This window comes from Arachis ipaensis, chromosome B08 (genome assembly GCF_000816755.2).
Source record: "Arachis ipaensis cultivar K30076 chromosome B08, Araip1.1, whole genome shotgun sequence".
NCBI classification, from domain to species: domain Eukaryota; kingdom Viridiplantae; phylum Streptophyta; class Magnoliopsida; order Fabales; family Fabaceae; genus Arachis; species Arachis ipaensis.
In genome coordinates, this window is record NC_029792.2 from 84,696,474 (window position 1) to 84,717,923 (window position 21,450).

Here is a 21,450-nt window from a genome sequence, read left to right on the forward strand (position 1 = left end):
ATCTAGCAAAGGTTAACTCAGTGGGATTAAAATCCAATTCTCATCACCATTGATAAGGATAACTAGGATAGGACTTCTAATTCTCATATCTTGCCAAGAGATTATTTTTTATTATTATTATCAATTTATTTTCCTTGTCATTTAAATTACTTGTTCCTTATTTCCAAAAACCAAAAAATATACAATTTCCATAACCAATAATAAATCATACTTTCCTGCAATAACTTGAGAAGAAGACCCAAGGTTTGAATACTTCGGTTATAAATTTATTTGGGTTTACTTAAGTGATAACCAAACTTTTGTGCGAAAGGATTCTCTGTTGGTTTAGAAACTATACTTACAACGTGATAATATATTTGTGAATTTCTTTACCGATAGAAAATACGATCGTCAAAATGGCGCCGTTACCGGAGAATTGCAACTGTGTGCCTTATTATTGGTTATTGTAAATATTTTCTTTTACCTATTTATTTGTTTTTATTTTTAATTTTTTTACTATGAATTCTCATCCCTATCTCTTTGAGTTTGGTTCCAATGTTGTTGCAAGGAATGGAAATTATAACAGGAACATGCATCAAGGTCAAAACAATCAGAGATGGAAGGAGCCACGAGGATCTGATCAACCCTTTCGGCAGCAACATCTTCCACAATACCACAGACAAAGACCATCCTATAATGCATGCTAAGACAATTGTTATGGTGGACCCTTTCGTGATAACCAACACCCACCAAATTGCTATAGTCAAGAGCCATTCCGAGGCGCATACCAAGATGATAGATATGGTGAACCCCCATTATATACCTATGATCCACCTCCTCAACATAGCTTTGAACCACCATACTCACAAGCCCCCTACAACCAAACACCTCCAGACGACCCTAACGCATATCCACCCCAACTCCAATCCAATTACTCCCCAGAACCACCACCTCAATATTCACCATCTCCGTATCCTTATCAAGAAAAATCACCTCCGTATTATGAGCCCTCTCTCCCAACCAATGAAACCTCGTATCCACCCCAATCCCCAATGGATGACACCCTTCGTGTTCTTCTTCAAGGACAAGCGAAGATGCAAAGGGATGTACTGAAATTTGCGACTGCCTTAATCGAGGTAGTAAATAAATTAGCTTCCCAACATCTGAGTACTCAAAGTACTCCCACGGCTACATGTGGAGAATCAAAAGAAGAGCGTAACATGAAGGAGAGACTAGAAACTTCAGTGGACAATGAGGAGCATGGCTTTGTATTGGAACAAGTGGAAGAAGCCATAATAGTTGCAGAGGAAGAAGTGGTTGAAGATTTAGGAGATGCTGAACCTCCATGGGAATCAAGAACTGTAAAGGATTCCTCCGAGAAGCTTGAAATTGATGCTAAAGAAGATAGTGAACAACCTCCAAGGCATATACCTTGTGAAGAATTGGGCAGAACAGACCAAGAAGCTGATTCCTTTAGCATTGATGATCATGAATCAGCCATCCTAGTAATGAACTTGCATCCGCAACAGAACTCCTTGAGCCTGAAGAATCTTACCCAAGAGAATACGAAGGTGATGTGGAGGTAGATTTTTCTGAACCTCCAACTTATGACTTGAGTGATAATGAGGACGAATTTGAGGACTTTGATCAAGACATGGTTAAATTTGAAAAAGTTTGCAAGGAAGTGGAGGAATTCACAGAGAAACACAAGGGAGTAGAGCTTGAAGAACCAATGGAAACACCTATCCCAAGGCCATTACCGCCCAATTCAAACTTCAAGTGGGTAAAATCCTTAACCTTTATCTTTACTTTTCCACTTGAATATGGTTTGCTTGAAACAGATGGCCAGCTTAGAGCTCTCTGCGGCTTCAAGAGTAAAAGGGAAATGGTTCACACTTAGAGCTGGTATGCAAGATTCAATAAGGTTCCACGCTTCAATCTTAAGTGCAAGGATTAGTGTCAAGTTCAATTGAATGGGTCTTGGAAGACGTTTGGTCATCTTGGTGAGAATACAATTTCCAAACCGCCCGGCTGGAAAAATATAGATCAAAACAAAGGCGGATATAAAAGCAAGGTTTGGGATCCTGGAATTTGTTCTGACATTCAACACCCCGGGAGCCTGAGAATCCTGTTAAAGCTGCTCAAGGGCTTTACATACCTAGTTTGGGACCCCGGAGGCTGTAGGCATTCCAAGCACTGGTGGAGATTTTTGGATGAATTCAAGCACAAGCCACCATAGCAGGAAGCTCATCAAATGTCCAACTTAAGGACTATAACTAAAAGTGCTAGGTGGGAGACAACCCACCATGGTATGATCGCTCCTTTTTCAATTTTATTTCATGTTGTTTGTTTTTATTTTATTTTATTTTTATTGAACCTGGAATTATTCATAGCATCTACATTAGCACTGCATATTACATACTGCATAATTGCATAAAAAAAACACCCCACGTGAGCTCCCAGGCCACGCATGGGTGTCGAATGGAAATCAGCGTAAAGATCCAAAGCCCAGAAAGTTAGGCTAGAATCGTGCGGCTAGTGTGCCTTTAGCACAATTTGGCCAACGCATTCGCGTCCCTGATGTGAACGCGTCACTTGCACTACGCAAATCCCACGCGAAAGCGTGAGCGACACGTACGCGTCGCGCGGATTTTATGGACCACTTTTTGGAAATAGAGAGTTGTGCCAAAACGACGCTGGAACTGTGCGTTTAGCACAATTTTCCCCGATGCGTTCGCGTGCTTCACGCGTACGCGTCACTTACCTTTTACCTAATTCATGCGATCGCGTCAACGACGCGGCCGCGTCACACCCCTTTTCACCCCCAATCACGCGATCGCATGCCCCACGCGTTTGTGTGGATTCAAAAACACTAACCCCCATTCACGCGAAACCCTACACATTCACGCGAAACCCCCCATCCCCCCTGCAACTTCTCTTCTTCCACCCTCCAACCACCACCTCTCCCAGCCGCCCAGACCCGCCGACCAAACTACCCCTGCCGCCACCGCAGGATGCCGCCGTGCCGCCTCCCCTCACCTCCACGTCACCAACACCACCACCACGTTTCCCTCATCTCTATGTGTCCAATTACTGTTCATACACACACCAGGTTCCATCGAACACCAATTTTGTTTTCCAATTAGTCAGTTAGTTGCATATTTTACAGTTTTTGTTCGAAATAGGATAGTTAGAGATACATGTTGTAGTGGATTCTAGGTGGTTAGGTAGCTAGGATGTGGTTAGTGGATTTAGGCCTGATAATTACACTGTTTTTGCTACATGTTTTTATCTGATTAGCGACTATGAATTGGCTGTGATGATGTCATGTTCATATGCTGTTCTTTCATGTTTGATGCTGCTATTATACCATGATAATCTTTTTAGCACTATTTCCTGTCATATGAACTGCTTTTCTTGTTGTTAATTACCCGGGAACATCCAATTTTAGCCGGAATGCTGCCCAATTTTTTGTAAATGGTTTAATCTACCCCCATTCATGTATTAGCTTGGAAATTCAATATTTTGCATTACTTGGCTACAACCCAACCAATTCATGAATGCACGGGCTAGCATTCTCATTCCTTTTGGTTCCCTGAGTAATAAATTACTTATTGATGATTTCATTCTCATTTTACATTTACTTTATCTATAGGAATTATCATTAATAAACTACACTCCTTGCTTGAATATGAGTTGATTGTTCTTCGAAATTGTGAATTTCTTTGTAACTAGGGAAATCATTCTCATGCCACTCACTTTAACTTCCTTTTTAACTCCTAACCAGATTAGCTTTCTAACTTCTCTTGTTGGTTTTTACCTAACTACTTTAACTTTCTAACTCAAGGCATGGTTACTGTTTTTCCTAATTAACTTGAATTCCACTTATAATATATTTTGGATTGTGATTTTTAATCTCAAACTTTTAACTCGAATTCAATCCAAAATGTACATATATTTACCTCATTTCATGCTTCTATTACTCTTTTGCCTTTATGCTTACATTGACAAAAATCCTACTTGCCTACTTGTTTTCCTGCTTGAGTTCTTCAATTATATCTTGCTACTTCTGCTTTTCAGGATGTCTGATCCCCAAAAGAAAGGAAAAGGCAAGGCAACTACAGGAAAATAAAAAAGAGGAGAATCTTCTACCTCTATCCTGGATTTCATTCACGATGATTCCTGACGGGAAAAGAACTTTACCCCGCAGGAAAAGGCAGACCAGCTCCTCACTGCCACAGATCTAGTCAAGTTTGCAAACAGATACTGTGAGCTTAAGTATCCAGTGTTTGCCACTACCAGAAACCTCTACCAGGAAAGAACTCTTAAAATTCCAGAAGAACTCACCCAGTACACTTCCGAACAGATAAAACAAAGAGGTTGGTTCTTCATGGAATGGAACTTGACATAGGTCAATGCCTCCTGGGTCAGAGAATTTTACTATAACTATTTCAAGACCTCCCTGGATGCAGTGCACCTCAGAGGGAAACAAATTTTAGTCACTGAGGAAGCTATTGAGGACATCCTCCGGCTCCAGCCTAAGTCAGATCAGCCTGACGGTTACCAAAAGGTTGAAGAAGATATGAGACTCATGCGACTTGACTGGGATGCAGTCAAGTAGAGAATAGCCCTTGATCCTACTGTCCCATGGGTCATGGGAATGAATACAGTGATGCCTAAGGGAATCAAGCTGATATATTTGAATGATGAGTCTCGGCTTTGGCACCAGATTCTGAGTAACTACGTGATGCTGAGCACTCATGAGACAGAGCTGCCCGCTGCTATGATCACCCTCATCTGGTGTGTGATGGAGGGTAAGGACCTGTATCTCCCACGCTTCATCAGGTATTATATGGCCAGGGTCCATGTCAGAGGCATTCTCCCTTTCCCTTATCTGATCACCCAGCTAGGCCGCCGAGCTGACATGCCTTGTGAGCTGGCTGATGAGAAGCTAACTGCTGCAGACTGCAAGAAGATCATTCCTCACAGCAGGAAGTTTCTGGCATTAGGGTACAGACCCCCTTTTCTCACTGCCTCGGGTGAGGCAGCCACATCTTCAGATGCCCCTTCTGCATCCACTGCTGCACCAGCCTCATCCACTGCACCTCCACTTGCTCCTGAGCCCATTTATCATATGGTGCACCACCTCTTCGCATGCCTGGCAACGCTATGAGCACCTAAAGTTGATGATCTGATCTGGCAGCGACATCCGCTCCAAGCCTGACACCGCTTTTGAGCCTTCTGATGCGGAGGCGGATGATCATGAGGAGGAGGCACACGCCCAGGCAGAGCAGGGAGGACCTGAGCAGGCTGCACCACACCATGAGGAGCCCCACCAGATCCAAGCCATAGATCCAGAGATTTCTATACAGACAGAGCCTCCGCTTCAGCAGGCAACTCCTCCTACATCTACAGAGACTGCAGATCCTCAGCCTACCACAGAGTCACTAGCAGCCCATCCTTCTGGAGATGACACTTCTCACACCCAGCCTGAGTAAGCATCGAGGACGATGCTATTATTTAAGTGTGGGGAGGTCGCCATATTTGGCGTACTTTATTTTGGTGAACCACTTTTCTGTATTATCCTATTTTGCTTATTTTTCTGTATTTTTATTTATTTTTATCTTTCAGTACTTGCACACTTTTCCTTTGCTATATTTTTACTGTAATTCTATATTTTGCACCTTAGTTTATATATATTTATCTTAGACATTTAGTTTAGTCTAGTTGCAATTTTAGTTATTAAGTTGTGATATAGAACATATAAATTAATTAGTTTAGTTTACCCTTTTTAGCATATGATAACTTGGATTAATTGAAAATAAAAGAGTAAACTAAAGACTTTAGTATAACAGAATCACAACAATCCACACACCTTGTATATATATAGCATTACATGTTAGTTAAGCTGACAACATTTTTCAAGGAAAAACACTAAGATTTTAAGGGGCCACCCTAAGATTCACATTGAGAATAATGAGAACCTTGATTTCTACTTGCATGACATACATGACTGATATATGATTTTTGAGCTAGAGAATACAGAGCCTGTGAGTTTTTAAGCTTATTTATATGGTTACATTATTTAACCATAATTATTTCATTCTTGTGTGTTCGCCCTTCTTTTTATTCTGGTGATTTTTACTTTGTTTTAATCTATATATCCAGTATAGAATATAGATAAATACCAAGAGATGATTGAGGCCATCATTTAAATTTTTCTCACTTATTCCAAATAAGCTTACCTTTTACATCACCCTTGTTAGCCCCCTTGAGCTTTTTAATCCCCTCTTGTTCTATAACCACACTACTGGCCTTAAGCAGAAAAACAAATTAAAAATCCCAAGTTGAATCCTTGGTTAGCTTAAGATAGAGATTGTGTATTCACTAAGTGTGGGGAAACACGGGAACATGGGTTGATAGGAAAGGATTAACTCAATAAAGTAATAAGGATTTTGGGAGCATGCTCATGTAAAACAAATTTAAAATACCATCTGCATTGATATATGTTATGTTTATGTTTCAAAAAAATAAATTGAAAGGTTTGAACAAGGAAAATAAATTGCAAGAATTAACAAATTAATATCTAAAAAAATTCTTGCCAAGGTATGAAAATTCGGAAGTCCTATCCTAGTTATTCTTATGAGAATTGAAGTTAATCCCACTTAGTTAACCTTTATGAAAGCAAGGGAAAGTCAAGTGAACTAATTAGTTAGATCCCCAAGTCCTAGCCAACTCCTAAGGAAAGACTAGAGTTAGTGGGATTCCATTCAATTAGCAGACATAACAATCAATCATGATAAGTTTGATAACTCAAGAGCCTCCAGTTAATCAATTAAAGCCAAGAATATAAAAAAAGCTAAATAAGAATCATAAATCTGAAATACCTCAATTTATATCAAATAAAGAAAATCCTGACATGAATGGTTCATAAGCCAATTTGGCAACATAAGTAATTAAACGAGAGCATTAAAGTATCTGAGAGTAAAAGAGAAATATAAAGTAAAAGAAATATTGAACCTGATGAAGAGTTGAAATCCAAAATCCTTTAAGAGTAATCCTAATCCTAAAACCTAAGAGAGAGGAGAGAACCTCTCTCTCTAAAAACTACATCTAAACTATGAAAAGTGAATAATACAATTCATGCTGATGAATGGATGCATTTCTCCACTTTATAACCTCTAATCTGTGCTTTCTGGACTTGGATCTGGGCCAAAAAGGGTTTTAGAAATCGCTGGGAGTGTTTTCTGCAGTTTCTGGTGCGTGGCATCTGTCACGCATCCGCGTGGGTCACACGGTTGCGTCATCTGGGAGTTTTCCTTATCATGCATTCACTTCGGTCACGCGTATGCGTCATTTGCGCTCTGATCAAGGCACGCGTCTGCGTCAGTCACGCGTTCGCGTCGCTGCCTTTTCGCGTTAGGCACGCGACCGCGTCGTTCATGCGCTCGCATCGCTGCCAGTTTCTTCAAAAACTCCATTTTGTGCTTTCCTTCTATTTTTATATGTTTCCTTTCCATCCTTTAAATCATTCCTGCCTTAGGAGATCTGAAAATACTTAACACACAAATCACGGCATCGAATGGTAAAAAAAGGTAATTAAAATAAATATTTTTAAAGCATAAGAAACATGTTTTTCACATATATCACATAATAAGGAAAGGAAAGTAAAACCATGCAAATTCACATGAATAAGTGGGTGAAGGATTGAATAAATTACTTAAATTGAGCACAAAATATATCATAAAATATGGGTTTATCAATAGGTTTAGTAAAGAAATCAATGCACATGAGATAAGAATCAAAATTAAAATTGGTACATGAGTATGTATTAAGAAAGAGAAAAATTGGGAACCCCAGGGAAGTTATAAATTATATAGAATATGTATATGTTAGGTGAGACCTTAGACTAATTAAGGATTCAACTTATAGCTCACTTAGCCTTATATATACCCCTACCCTTACCTTGGCCCCATTACAACCTTTAAAAGACCTCATGATATTTGTATGTATATATTCAATATTTGTTGATTGGTTAGATGAAGAACAAAGTTTAAGAAAGCAAGAATAGAAAAGAACAGAGTGATTAACCCCAAACACTGAGCGACTAGAGAGTAAACACAAATCCAGTGAGGGTTCAACAGCTCATCACCATATATCTCTGTTTAAATATTTAACTGTCTTGCAAGCTTATAAAATATCTTAACCCAACACAATTGTGACAGTGCTTTAACATGATTTAGGTTTGGCTATACATATATGATTCCTTGAAAACATGAATCAAATTAACCACATGTAAGTGATGCACGGAAACTTGTCTCTCAACAAATTCTCCATCGGCAAGTATACCAAATTGTCGTCAAGTAATAACTCACAATAGATTGAGGTTGAATCCCACAGAGATTAACGGATTAAGCAATCAATAGTTGATTAATTATCCTAGTCAGACGGTTTAGATTTGGATGTGATAAGCATAAGCTTGAACAATTTCCCAATTACTTGATTTAATTACTCATGAGAAGAGATGAAGTTTGGTCACTGATTATACCACAAATATTCATAGATCAAAGTATTGGCAAGATTAAATGTCACAATATCCATCCAATCCCCAATCTAATCCAATGTGAGAGAGCATTTCTAGCATGATTTCCTCATTCCTCTTCCAAAGTTCAGAGAAAATCCAAGTATGAGCAATTTCTCTTCGGAGACAATTACCCAATTGGATGAAGATCGAAAGCTCTCTAGTAAAATCAAGAGAAAAGAAAGAAGAAGAAGAATAAGAACTACAATTGATCCATTGAATCACAATAGAGCTCTCTAACCCAATGAAAAGAGTTAGTTGATCATTGCTCTACCAAAATAGAAAAGAAAGAAAGTGCAGAAAAGTAAAGATGAAGACTAAAACTGAAATTGAAACTTCAAAATTCATAAATGAAAATTACAACTAAAACGAAACTACTCCTAAGGAAGAAAAGAAGAGAAAAGGAAGAAGAGTGGTTGAGGGGAGGGGTCCGAAGACCCATTCCCCTTGGAGTGTGCCAATTCACAGAAGTTCGAATCGGTCTTCACTCTCTCCCCCTTCCTTCAATTCTCCATTCCAGAATTAATTCAATGTAGAAACTAAGGCCTTTTTATAGGCTCTCCTAAATTACAAAAATGATTGGTTGACAATTGTGGGCTTGCTTGCTTGAGTTTTGAAGTGGACTTGAGAGAGAAGTGAATCAAATTGTAGTCCAGGGTGACTTGGCTTTATTGCTTCTGTTATCCATACTAACGCTACAAGTGTGGCGTTAGTACTGAACTTAGTGTGGCTAACGTCACACTTGCTACCCAGTTGGTGTTTTTGGGGCTTAAAAGATGCCTCTTGTTTGTTCTCCAATTTCATGCCCACTATAAAGTATTATATATCGTTGGAAAGCTCTGAATGTCAGCTTTCTAACGAAACTAAAATCACCATAATTGGACCCCTGTAACTCAAGTTATGCTCCTTTGAAGTGGACAAGGTCGCTGGCATAGTCGCTAGCGTTACTGGAAAAAGCGAGTCACAATAACGTTAGCGATCAGGGGCTTAATATTGCCAGGTTCTGGAGCTCAAACTTAATGTCCACCCCATACTATTATATATTGTTGGAAATCCCTAGATGTCTACTTTCCAACGCTCTTAAAAGCGCATCATTTAAAGCTCTACAGCTCGAGTTACACTTCTTGGAAGGTGAAGAGGTCAGCTGGCCTTACTACAGGTTGATACCATGTTCATCTTTGCACTTTCGGGGCAGGTTTTCTCCCTCAAATTCAGTGTCTACCATGTAGTGCCATATATGCTTGGAAAGATCTGGAAACCTACTTTCCAATGCCACTGAAATTACCTCATTGGAACTTTGTGGCTCAAGTTATTCTTGTTTGATGAAGGCATGGTCAGGCTGCCAGGTGAGATCTTTGCCCATGTTAATGTCCACGTTAGTGTAATTAATGTGGCCATTAACGTGGGTCTTTGCTTCGCTAGCGTTATTGGCACTCACTTTTGCCAATAACGCTGCTCCTTCTTCAAAGTTAATGCCATTAACTTTCTCACTAACGTTGGGGCTTCTCTTTTCTTCCACGTTAGTGCCCACGTTAGTGGAGCTAACGGGGTTGCTAATGTGGGTCTTCTTGCCTTTTGCTAACGTTAGTAGCATTAACGTTCTCACTAACTTTCCAAGCTTTCCTTCCTTCCACTTTAATGGCCACGTTAGTGGCGCTAACGTAGCCACTAACGTGGCTCTTCTCTGCTTCTTTTGGTCTGAAATCAAACAAACAAAGTGTATCAAAGTAACATACAAGATAAACTTTACTATACTAAGTGTGCTAATAATGCTCAAAATTATACTTTCACTTAGTGTGATCTATTTCATTATATTTACCATGCATATTAACTAAAATTCACCTATGCTTGAGATTTTGTTTCATGCAGAGATTTTTCATGCTATTACTCATTTATTGGCCAAATTTGTATGAGAACTAACTAAAACCTACTGAAATAACTATCAAAAATAGGCAATGATGCACTCGCATCACAACACCAAACTTAAATCTTGCTTGTCCCCAAGCAAGGAAAGAATTATGCACAAAGGATTCTTTTTATTGGATTGTGTTGGAGAATTTCTTATGATGCCTTGGTGAGTGAGGTGATTAAGTGATAATGGAGGTGAACTCTAATTATATGCTTATGCAAGGATTCTAGTGTTCATTAGTCCTTACATCTTGGAAGTGTTAGATCTTAGGAGTGTCATTCGGATGGTGTAATGGAGTCCTCTTTATAGATTATCACCTTGAAGCAGTATTTATTCATCTTGGCCTTGACTCTAGGTGTCATGTCTCAAAGCGGCTTTTTAAGATAAGCTTTCAATCAATACTACCAAACCAGTTGGTCTAAGGTATTAGGTGTTGAAGCACCCCTTAGGATTTACTTGCTCAAGCCTCTTTCTTTGACACAAATTCACCACAAACATGTAACTAGGACAATAACTCTCTGAGTTTTTGTATCTTTCTTTTTCATCCTAGTAATTGATGCTCAGAGCCTTGGGCTTATTCCTTGTTTTTCTTTTTCTTTTCTTTTTTTTTTGTTGACTGCTTCTTGGATCAATAGATTTTTGAGAATTTCCATAACACTTTGACGTTAGGATTTTTTGGTGGTAAATAATTTCATAAAAACAGTCGCGTTGTAGATATAGTCTCTAAACCAACAGAAACCCTTCGTACAAACGTTTTGGTTGTCACCAGTAACAAACCCCTAAATAAATTGATAACCGAAGTATTCAAACCTCGGGTCGTCTTCTCAAGGAACTCCAGGAAGTATGTTCTTATTATTGGTTATGGAGATTGTAAATTGGGGTTTTGAGAATGAGGAGTGAATAGTTTAATTAGCAATTAAAGTAAATGAAGAACAAGTAATTTAAATGGCAAGTAAAATAAATAAATGACTGTAAATAAATTTTTGGCAAGGTGTGGGAAATTAAAGGTCCTATCCTAGTTACCCTTATCAATGATGATGAGAATTGAATCTTAATTCCACTTTGTTAACCTTTACTAAGATAAAGGAAGGTCAAGGGATTAATTAAGTTGATCTTCGAATCCTATTTGTTTCCTAAGAAAAGATTGGGATTATTGAAGTTCAATTTAATTAACAAGATAACAATTATCATTCATGTTTGAGTTTGATAACTCCTGAGTTACTGATTTCTTAACCAAGACCAAAAGGAGAAAATAAATCTACTGGAATAAAAATGTCTTCAGATGGGAATAACAGCAATGTAAATAAGAGAAAGCAATATTAAACTGAAATACCTCAAATAACATTAATTCAAAAGAGTAATCTGTAACATGAATGTAGCATGAGCCAAATAGGCAACATAACTAATATAAGCATTAAAGTATCTGAAAGTAAGAGATAAATATAAAGTAAAAGAATATTGAAACCTGGGATTGAGAGTCACTCCTAAAACTAAGAGAAATTCTGAATCCTAATCCTAAGAGAGAGGAGAGAATCTCCCTCTCAAAACTAAATCTAAATCATGAAAACTAACTAAAGTGGAGACTTCCTTGAATGGATGCATTCCCCCACTTCATAACCTCTGGTCTATGCCTTTTGGACTTGGATTTGGGCCAAAAAGGGCTTCAAAATTTGCTGGGAGCGTTTTCTGTAATTTCTGGTGCGTGGCCTCTGTCACGCGTCCGCTTGGGTCACGCAGTCGCATCATTCAGAGTTTTCCTTTTCACGCGGTCGCGTCAGTCATGCGGCCGCGTCATATGTGTTCTGCTCAAGGCGCGCGGTCGCGTCAATCATGCGGCCGCGTCGCTGCTTCTTCGCGCTTGGCATGCGTCCGCGTCGCCCATGCGATCGCGTGGATGCTAGTTTCTTCACAAACTCCGTTTTATGCTTTCCTTCCATTTTTGTATGTTTCCTTTCCATCCTTTAAGTCATTCCTGCCTTAGAAGATCTGAAACTACTCAACACACTAATCACGGCATCGAATGGAAATAAAGGTAATTAAAATAATTAATTTTAAAGCCTAGGAAACATGTTTTTCACATACATCACATAATGAGGAAGGGAAAGTAAAGCCATGCAATTAATATAATAAGTGGGTGAAGAATTGAATAAATCACTCAAACTAAGCACAAAATATATCATAAAATATGGGTTTATCAACCTCCCCACACTTAAACAATAGCATGTCCTCATGCTAAGTCCAAGAGTTATGTTAGGTTGAAGTGGTGGAATGTCATGCAATACAATCTAATTTAAATGCAACTACCTAGATGCACCATGCAATTCTAATTTTTATTCACTTGTATATAAAGCTTGCATGTAGTTGAATTAATTCACATTCTCAAGGAGTCATATATATATATAGCCAAACCTTAGATAATGATAAAGCGCCTTTACAATTGAGATGGGGGAGAAAAAACATTTTATAAACTTGCAAGACAATGGATAATTTAGCAAAGATATATGTTAATGAGCTATTGAATCCTTACTGGATTTTGTGTTTACTCTCTAGTCACTCAGTGTTTATTGGGTTAATCACTCTATTCTTCTTTTTGTCCTTACTTTCTATAACTTTGTTCTTCATCTAACCAATCAACAATTATAGAATATAGACATACCAAAAATCATGAGGTCTTTAGTTAAGGTCGTAATGGGGCCAAGGTAAAGGTAAGGGTATATGTATAAGGCTAAGTGAGCTAATAAGTGAATCCTTAGTTAGTCTAAGATCTCACCTAACATACATACTTTGTAAAGCAAGGCTTCTTTTACCTATTTTTCCATATTTTCCCACTTTTGATGTTACATTCTCATGTTTCAATGTTTATTATTTTTATCCCATGTGCATTGCTTTATTTCACATTTGGGAAATTCTTTTGTGTCCCTTTTATTTAACTATTGAAAAATAACACCTTTTTTTTAAAATGCACATGGTAATTCAATTATTTTGATTTCACATGAGCATGCTTTCCAAAACTTTTATTTTGAATTATTTTATTCTTTTCAACTTTTTTACCTTTTGTTTTTATCATCCATGTTCCCAATAGGTTTCCCACATGTAGACCATACACAATTTCTATCTTAAGCTAACCAAGGATTCAACTTGGGATTTTTATTTTGTTTTTCTGCTTAAGGCTAGTAACGTGGTTTATAGAATAAAAGGGATTTAAAGGCTCAAGGGGGCTAACAAGGGTGATGTAAAAGGTAGGCTATTTTGGGATAAGTGAGCTAAAATCAAATAATGGCCTCAATCACTCTCTTGGTATGTATTTCTATTTTATAATCGGACATATCGATTAAAACAAAGTAAAGAACATCAGAATACAAAAGAAGGGCGGAACACACAAGAATAAAATATTATGGTTTGAATGTAACCATACAATTAAGCTCAAAACTCACAGGCTGTGTATTCTCTAGCTCAAAAATCATTTATCACTTATGTATGTCATGCAGGTTTAGTTAAAAATTCCCATTATTCTCAATGTAAAACTTATATTGAATGGCTTTAAAGTTCTAGTGTTTCTCCTTGATGAAATGTTGTTAACTAACTAACATGTAATGCTATATATACAAGTTGTGTGGATTGTTTCTATTATGTTTAAGTTCCTAGTTTACTTCCTTTTTATATTTTTCAATTCAAACTAAGCTATATTATGCTAAAAAGGGTAAACTATACTAATTAATCCACAATTTCTATAACTAATAAGTTAGAATTGCAACTAAAACTAAATGGCTAAAATATGAACTAAAGTGAACTGATGCCAGGGCATCTTGGCCAGTTTCACTGACCTTTTCTTTACTGTTTTTAGGTTAGTTTCATGCATTTCCTTAGGAAATAAGCTAGTTTTGGGTAGATATTCACTTACACCTTGACTCAAGCATACATTGTGCATTTTACATTATTTCATGAGAATTTTGCATAAGTTTAGTGACAAATTGTATGTTGCATTGCCCATGACTTGGACTAGAACTTTGATGCACTCTATTGCTTGATTTCAGGACCAAAGGAAGCAAGGAAAGGGAGGAAACTTGCAAGGTTAATGGGAAAAGTGATTGCCAATGACACTCTTATAGCCATCATTGTCCACGTTAAGAGTCACATTAACTAAGTTAACGTGAACTCTAACGTGGAAAAGGGAAGTTGAGCCAACGTTAGTGACACTTAACATTGTCACTAACGTTGGCAAACACTCATAAGTGGCCACGTTAGAGCCCACGTTAACCTAGTTAACGTGGCCTCTAACGTTAAAGGGGGAAAGAGAAGCCAACGTTAGTGACATTCAACATTGTCACTAACGTTGGCCTAAGGATGCAACACACCACGTTAACTCCCACGTTAACTTGGTTAACGTGGGAGCTAACATAAGAAGTGAGAGTTGTCGCCAACGTTAGTGACACTCAACATTGTCACTAACGTTGGAAGTAACCACATAACCCCCCAAGGAGCCACGTTAACTTCCACGTTAACTTAGTTAACGTGGAAGCTAACGATGAGGAATGAATGATGAGCCAACGTTAGTGACACTCAACATTGTCACTAACGTTGGGATGGCTAAGAATGGCCACGTTAGAAGCCATGTTAACCTAGTTAACGTGGACTCTAACGTGAGATCTAGGGGCACATTGGAACGTTAGTGACAATGTTGAGTGTCACTAACATTCTCGAAGGTTGGCAAGGCCACGTTAGAAGCCACGTTAACCTAGTTAACGTGGAGCTTTAACGTGAAGCAAAAAGGGGCACACTGGAACGTTAGTGACAATGTTGAGTGTCACTAACGTTCTCGAAGTTTGGCATGGCCACGTTAGAAGCCACGTTAACATAGTTAACGTGGGCTCTAACGTGAGGCAAAGGGGTACATTGGAACGTTAGTGAAAATGTTAAGTGTCACTAACGTTCCCAAACTTATACTTTCACTAAATGATTAACACCCCTTACGTCCTGAGCTGAAGTCTCTGCCCACTTAGCACTTTCTCTCTGCAAGTAAAGCCAAGCCCAAATGAAGAAAAGAACTGCTTCAAACTCAAGATCCAAAGGCCCAAGACTTGAAGAGCAAACTAGAAGCTGAGAAGAGTAGTATATATAGGAGTAGCTTCTCTTGATTTTTCTTGAAGGATTTCGATCTTCATCCAATTGAGTAGTTATCTTGGAAGAGAAGCTATTCAAACTTGGATCTCTTTTGAACCTTGAAAGAGGAATGAAGAGATCAAGCTAGAAATGCTTTCTCATGCTGGACCAAATTGGGTTTGGATGGGTATGTGACTATAACCCTTTCAATACTTGATTTGGAAAATGCATGTGGTATAATCAGTGACCATACTTCATCTCTTCTCATGAGCAATTGACCAAGAAATTGGCTATTGATCAAGATTTGAGAGATTGAATTGCAAGAAATTGTAATTCAATCACTTAAGATTGCCAAGGAGATCAATGAGTGCATTGATTGAGGAAGAGATGAAAATGAACTTGATCCGGAGAATTGCAACATCTCCTAAGCCCAATGAACTCCCCATCTCTGATCTTACCCATTCTCTTTAATTTCTGCTATTTACTGTTATGAGCAAATCCCCCATTCCCATTTACAATTCTGCAATTTATTTTCAGTCATTTACTTCCAGTTCTTTAATCTAGCATTTACTTTTCTGTTATTTACATTCCAGCCATTTTATTTTCTGCAACTCTCAACCCAAATTCTGGATTCACTCAACTAGAACATTCTTCTAATTAAAGTTGCTTGATCAATCAATCCCTATGGGATTCGACCTCACTCTATTGTGAGTTTTTACTTGACGACAAATTTGGTACACTTGCCGAAGGGAGATTTGTTGTGAGACAAGTTTTCCGTGCATCAGCAACATAGAATAAATACATAAAAATAGCAATATATATAAGTACTGAGAAAATAAAAATAAAAATAAAGAGAAAAATACAGAAAAGTAGCAAAATAAATAAAAAGAGTATGTAGTGGTTCATCATAAAAAAGAACGCCAGAGATGGCGACCTCCCCACACTTAAAATGTAGCATCGTCCCCGATGCTCACTCAAACAGAGTGTGAAGGAGTGTCATCACTGGAAGGACGGGTAGCTGGAGTCTCTGTGGTAGTGGTCTGAGGAACTGGCTGCTGCAGAGGAGGTGCTGACTGGATAGGGATCTCGGGGTCTACAGCCTGAATCTGAGGCGGAGCCTCCTGATGTGATGCTGCCTGCTGGGTGCCTGCCTGCTCTGCCTCGCTCTGTGAATGGGTCTCTGCCTCGTGAGCATCCGCCTCCTCCTTAGATGCCTCGGATGGTGTGTCAGGCTCGGAGGGGATGTCGCCAGAGCGTATCATCAGCTTCAGGTGCTCATAGCGTCGCTTGTTGCGACGCTCCATCTGGTCAAGCCATCGAAACAGGCAGTGCACTAGATGATAGATGGGCTCTGGGGCAGGTGGAGGTGCAGTGGTGGTGGCAGGGGTAGCTGTGGAAGAAGAGGGGCCGGTAGATGGTGTGGCTATCTCAGCAGTAGCAGTGAGGAATGGAGGTTTGTAACCCAAAGCCAGAAAGTTCCTACTGTGCGGGATAATCTTCTTGCATTTTGCAGCAGGTGGCTTTTCATCAGCATCCTCCAAGGCACGTCAGCTCGACGTCCTAGCTGCGTAATCAGATAAGGAAATGGAAGAGTGCCTCGGACGTGGACCCTGGCTATATAGTACCGGATAAAGCGTGGCAGGTACAGGTCCTTACCCTGCATCACACACCAAAGGAGGGTTATCATAGCGGCTGGTATCTCAGTCTCGTGAGTACTCGGCATAATGAAGTTACTAAGTATCTGATGCCATAGCCGACCCTCATCATTCAGGTAAATCTGCTTGATTCCCTTTGGCATAGTGGTGTTCTGACCCATAATCTAAGGAACGGTCGGCTCAAGGGCTATCTGGGCCTTGACTGCGTCCCAATCAAATCGCATGAAGCGCATATTTTCCTCAGCTTTCTGATAACCATCCAGCTGATCAGTTTTAGGTAGAAGCTTCAAAACATCTTCAATTGCCTCTTCAGTAACCAAAATCTGCTTCCCTCTGAGGTTCACTGCATCTAGGGAGGTTTTGAAGTAATTGCAGTAGAATTCCCTAACCCAAGATGCAGTGACCTCAGTCAGGGGTCTTTCCAGGAAGAACCAGCCTCTTTGTTTGATCTGGTCAGAGGTGTATTGCTGGAGTTCTTCTGGGATCTTCAAAGTTCTCTCCAGGTATAGGTTCCTGGAGTTTGCAAACACCGGATAACTCAGCTCACAGTATCGGTTTGCAAACTTTACTGGATCAGTAGCAGGGATTAGCTGGTCGGCCTTATCCTGCGGGGTAAAATTTTTCTCCCACAAGGAGGCATCATGCATGAGATCTATAATGGACATAGAGGCTTCTCCTCTTTTCCGTTTGCCAGTTGTTGCCTTTCCTTTCCCTTTTCTGTGGGAGTCTGACATCCTGAAAAATAGAATTCAAGGATATAATAAAAACAGGAGAACAAGGAGGCAATGAACAAAAGAAGCACATAGTGGTAAAGGAGCAGGAGAGTAATGAATATGAGCTAAGTAAATGTGCATTAAGGATTGAATAGGAGTTAAAAGTTCGAAAAGAAGAAATCACAATCCAAAATGTAATTGAATTCATGTTAAATAGAAAAATTAACATCATGCCATGGTTAATATGTTAAAAGAAAGTGAAAGAAAATCAGAAGAGAAGTTTTTAAAGGTTAGGTTGGTTAGAATTGAAAAAGAGTTTAGGAAGTTAACATTAGTGAGTTAGTAAAAAGTAGGTTAAAGTAAGTGGCAGAATGAAAATATTCCAAGTAACAAGTATTCATAGTTAGAAGCTATAAGTAACTCATATCCAAAAAGGAAAACAGGTTGATGATGATTCAGACGGATATAGAATTAGCAAAAATGGAATCAAACATCAAAAATGCAATTTATGAATCAGGAAATCAAAAAGAATAAGAAAGCTTGCCTTGGCATTCATGAACTGTTTTGGTTAAATCTAAGGAAAGCACAGTTGAAAACGCCAAAATCAAGACATGAATGGAAACATTTTACAGAAATTTGCGCAGCATTCCGGCTAAAATTAGATTGTCCCGAAAAATAAACAGCAACAGAATAGTTCATAGGAATCAAAATTAAAGCTGCAATTACATATAAGGAATAAGAACATGAATAATCAGGGTAAAGAGCAGCATGAAACAAGAAATTATAGCATATGAACAAAACTAACATCTCAGCAACAGCAGAATAAAACAAGAAACAGGAACAGTGCAATTAAACAGACCTAAATCCACTAACCACATCCTAGGCTACCTAACAACCTAAAATCCACTACAACATGCATATCTAACTAGCCTAATGACGAACAGAAATAGAAAAATATTAATTAACTACGAAGGATAGAAGGGTGGAGTTCGCCGGAACCTGGTAGGCGTACGAAAGAGAGTGGGGGCAGAGAGGTGGTTGGGGATGACGGCGGTGGCGTCCGGCGCGGCGGAAGAGGGTGGCGCGGCGGCGGTGGCGGCTGTTCGGAGGGAGGGAGGGAAAGGTAGGGGTAATGGGGGTAGGGGGTAATAGGGGAAGGAAGGGGGCGTGGGTGGGAAGTGGAGGGGTTTGGGGGGAGGGGGGCGCGACTGATAGGGTTCGCGTGACTGGGGGGTTATAAATTGAATTCACGCGATCGCGTGGGCACGCAGTCGCGTGGTTGGGGTGAAAAGGTGGTTGACGCGATCGCGTGAGTGACGCGATCGCGTGGAAGGCAAAAAGAGTAAATGACGTGATCGCCTGGGGCATGCGATCGCGTGGCTGGAATTTGTGCTAAAAGCACGAATCCAGCGTCGTTTTAGCGCAACTCTCTATCTCCTTTTGGGTGTTGTGCAATCCATGCGACGCGGTCGCATCGCTCACGCGGTCGCGTGGGATTGGTATTGTACAAGTGACGCGATCGCGTGAGTGACGTGATCGCGTGGGTCAATTGTGCGGAACGCACAATGGCCGCACGATTCCAGCCTAACTTTCTGGACATTGGATGTTTACGCCGATCTCCAGGTCACGCAGCCGTGTGAATGATGCGGTCGCGTGGGAAGTGTTTTTCGCAACATGACGCGATCGCATGAATGATGCGGTCGCGTCGCGCACCCTTTTTTTTTATGCAGGTATGCAATTATGCAGTATGCAAAATGCAATGATTAATATGAATGAGATGCAAAGCTTCCAGGTTCAATATGACAAAATAAAATAAAACTTGAAAACAACTAAATAAAAAAAAATATTGAAAAAGAAACGATCATACCATGGTGGGTTGTCTCCCACCTAGCACTTTTAGTTAAAGTCCTTAAGTTGGACGTTGGATGAGCTTCCTGTTATGGTGGCTTATGCTTAAATTCATCCATAAATCTCCACCAATGCTTGGAATGCCAATAGCCTCCGGGGTCCCAAACTAGGCATGTGAAGCTTCTGAGCAGCCTCAAACAGATTGTCAGGCTCCCGGGGTGATGATTGTCAGCATAGATTCCAGGATCCCAAACTTTGCTTTTGAATCCGACTTCGTCTTGATCTATACTTTTCCATCCGGGCAGTTTAGAAATTAGATTCTCACCAGGATAACCAAACGCCTTCCGAGATCCATCCGATTGATCATGGTGCCAATCCGTGCACTTCAAGTTGAAGCGCGGAACCTTATTGAACCTTGTGCACCAGCTCTGAGTACGAGCCATTTCCCTTTTACTTTTAAAGCCGCAGAGAGCTCTAAGCTGGCCATCTGTTTCAAGCAAACCATATTCAAGTGGAAAAATACAGTTAATGGTTAAGGATTGTACCCACTTGAAGCTTGTATTGGGTGGTAATGGCCTTGGGATAGGTGGTTCGAGTGGTTCTGTGAGTTCTACTCCCTTGTGCTCTTCTGTGAAATTCTCCACTTCTTTGCAAGATTCTTCAAATGTATCCATGTCCTGATCAAAGCCATCTATGTCTTCCTCATCACTTAAGTCATAGACTGGAGGTTGAGAGAAATCTACCTCCGTATCATCTTCGTATTCACTTGGGGAAGATTCTTCGATCTCAGAGAATTCACTTGCGGATGCAAGTTCATTACTAGGAGAACTTGACTTGTGACTATCATCATCAAGGAAATTTGCTTCTTGGGTTATTCTGTCTAGGTCTTCATGAAAGACTTGCCCTGGGGATTGCGCACAATCCTCCTTAGCATCAATTGTAACATCCTTGACAGAATGCTCCACAACTTTGGATTCCCATGGAGGTTCAGCATCTTCTAAGTCTTCAACCAACTCTTCTTCTTCAATAATGACAACTTTCTCTACTTGTTCCAGTACGAAGCCATGCTCTGTCTTGTCTACTGGAGTTTCTAGTATCTCCTTCATACTACGCTCTTCGTTAGATTGTCCACATGGGGCTGTGGGAGGTCCTTGAATGTTCGAACGTCTAGAAGATAATTGACTTACTGCTTGCTCCAGTTGATGAAGGGTTGTTTAAAGTCAATTTACTGTTTCCTTGAGGCAAACCTCTGATTCTCGGGGTGATAGATTTGGATATGGAACAGGGGGAAGTGGTGGTGTTTGGGAGTGATCGGATTGTAACTGGGGTAAATGAAGATCATACGGTGGTGAATGGTGAAAAGGAGCTTGTGAGTGTGGTGGTTCGAAGTTATGTTGAGAGGATGGTCTATAAGCACAGGGTGGGGCTTGTTGGTAATTACAAGGTTGTCCACCATGTCTATTTGCTTCGTATGCATTGTAGAATGATCTTTGTCCATGATATCTTGGAGGGTGTTGTTGCCTAAAGGGTTGATCAGATCCTCTTAGCTCCATCCATCTTTGGTTGCCCTGACCTTGATGCATGTTCCTGTTATAACTTCCATTCCTTTCAATAACATTAGAACCAAACTCAAAGCGAAAGGGGTGAGAATTTATAGTAGCTAAA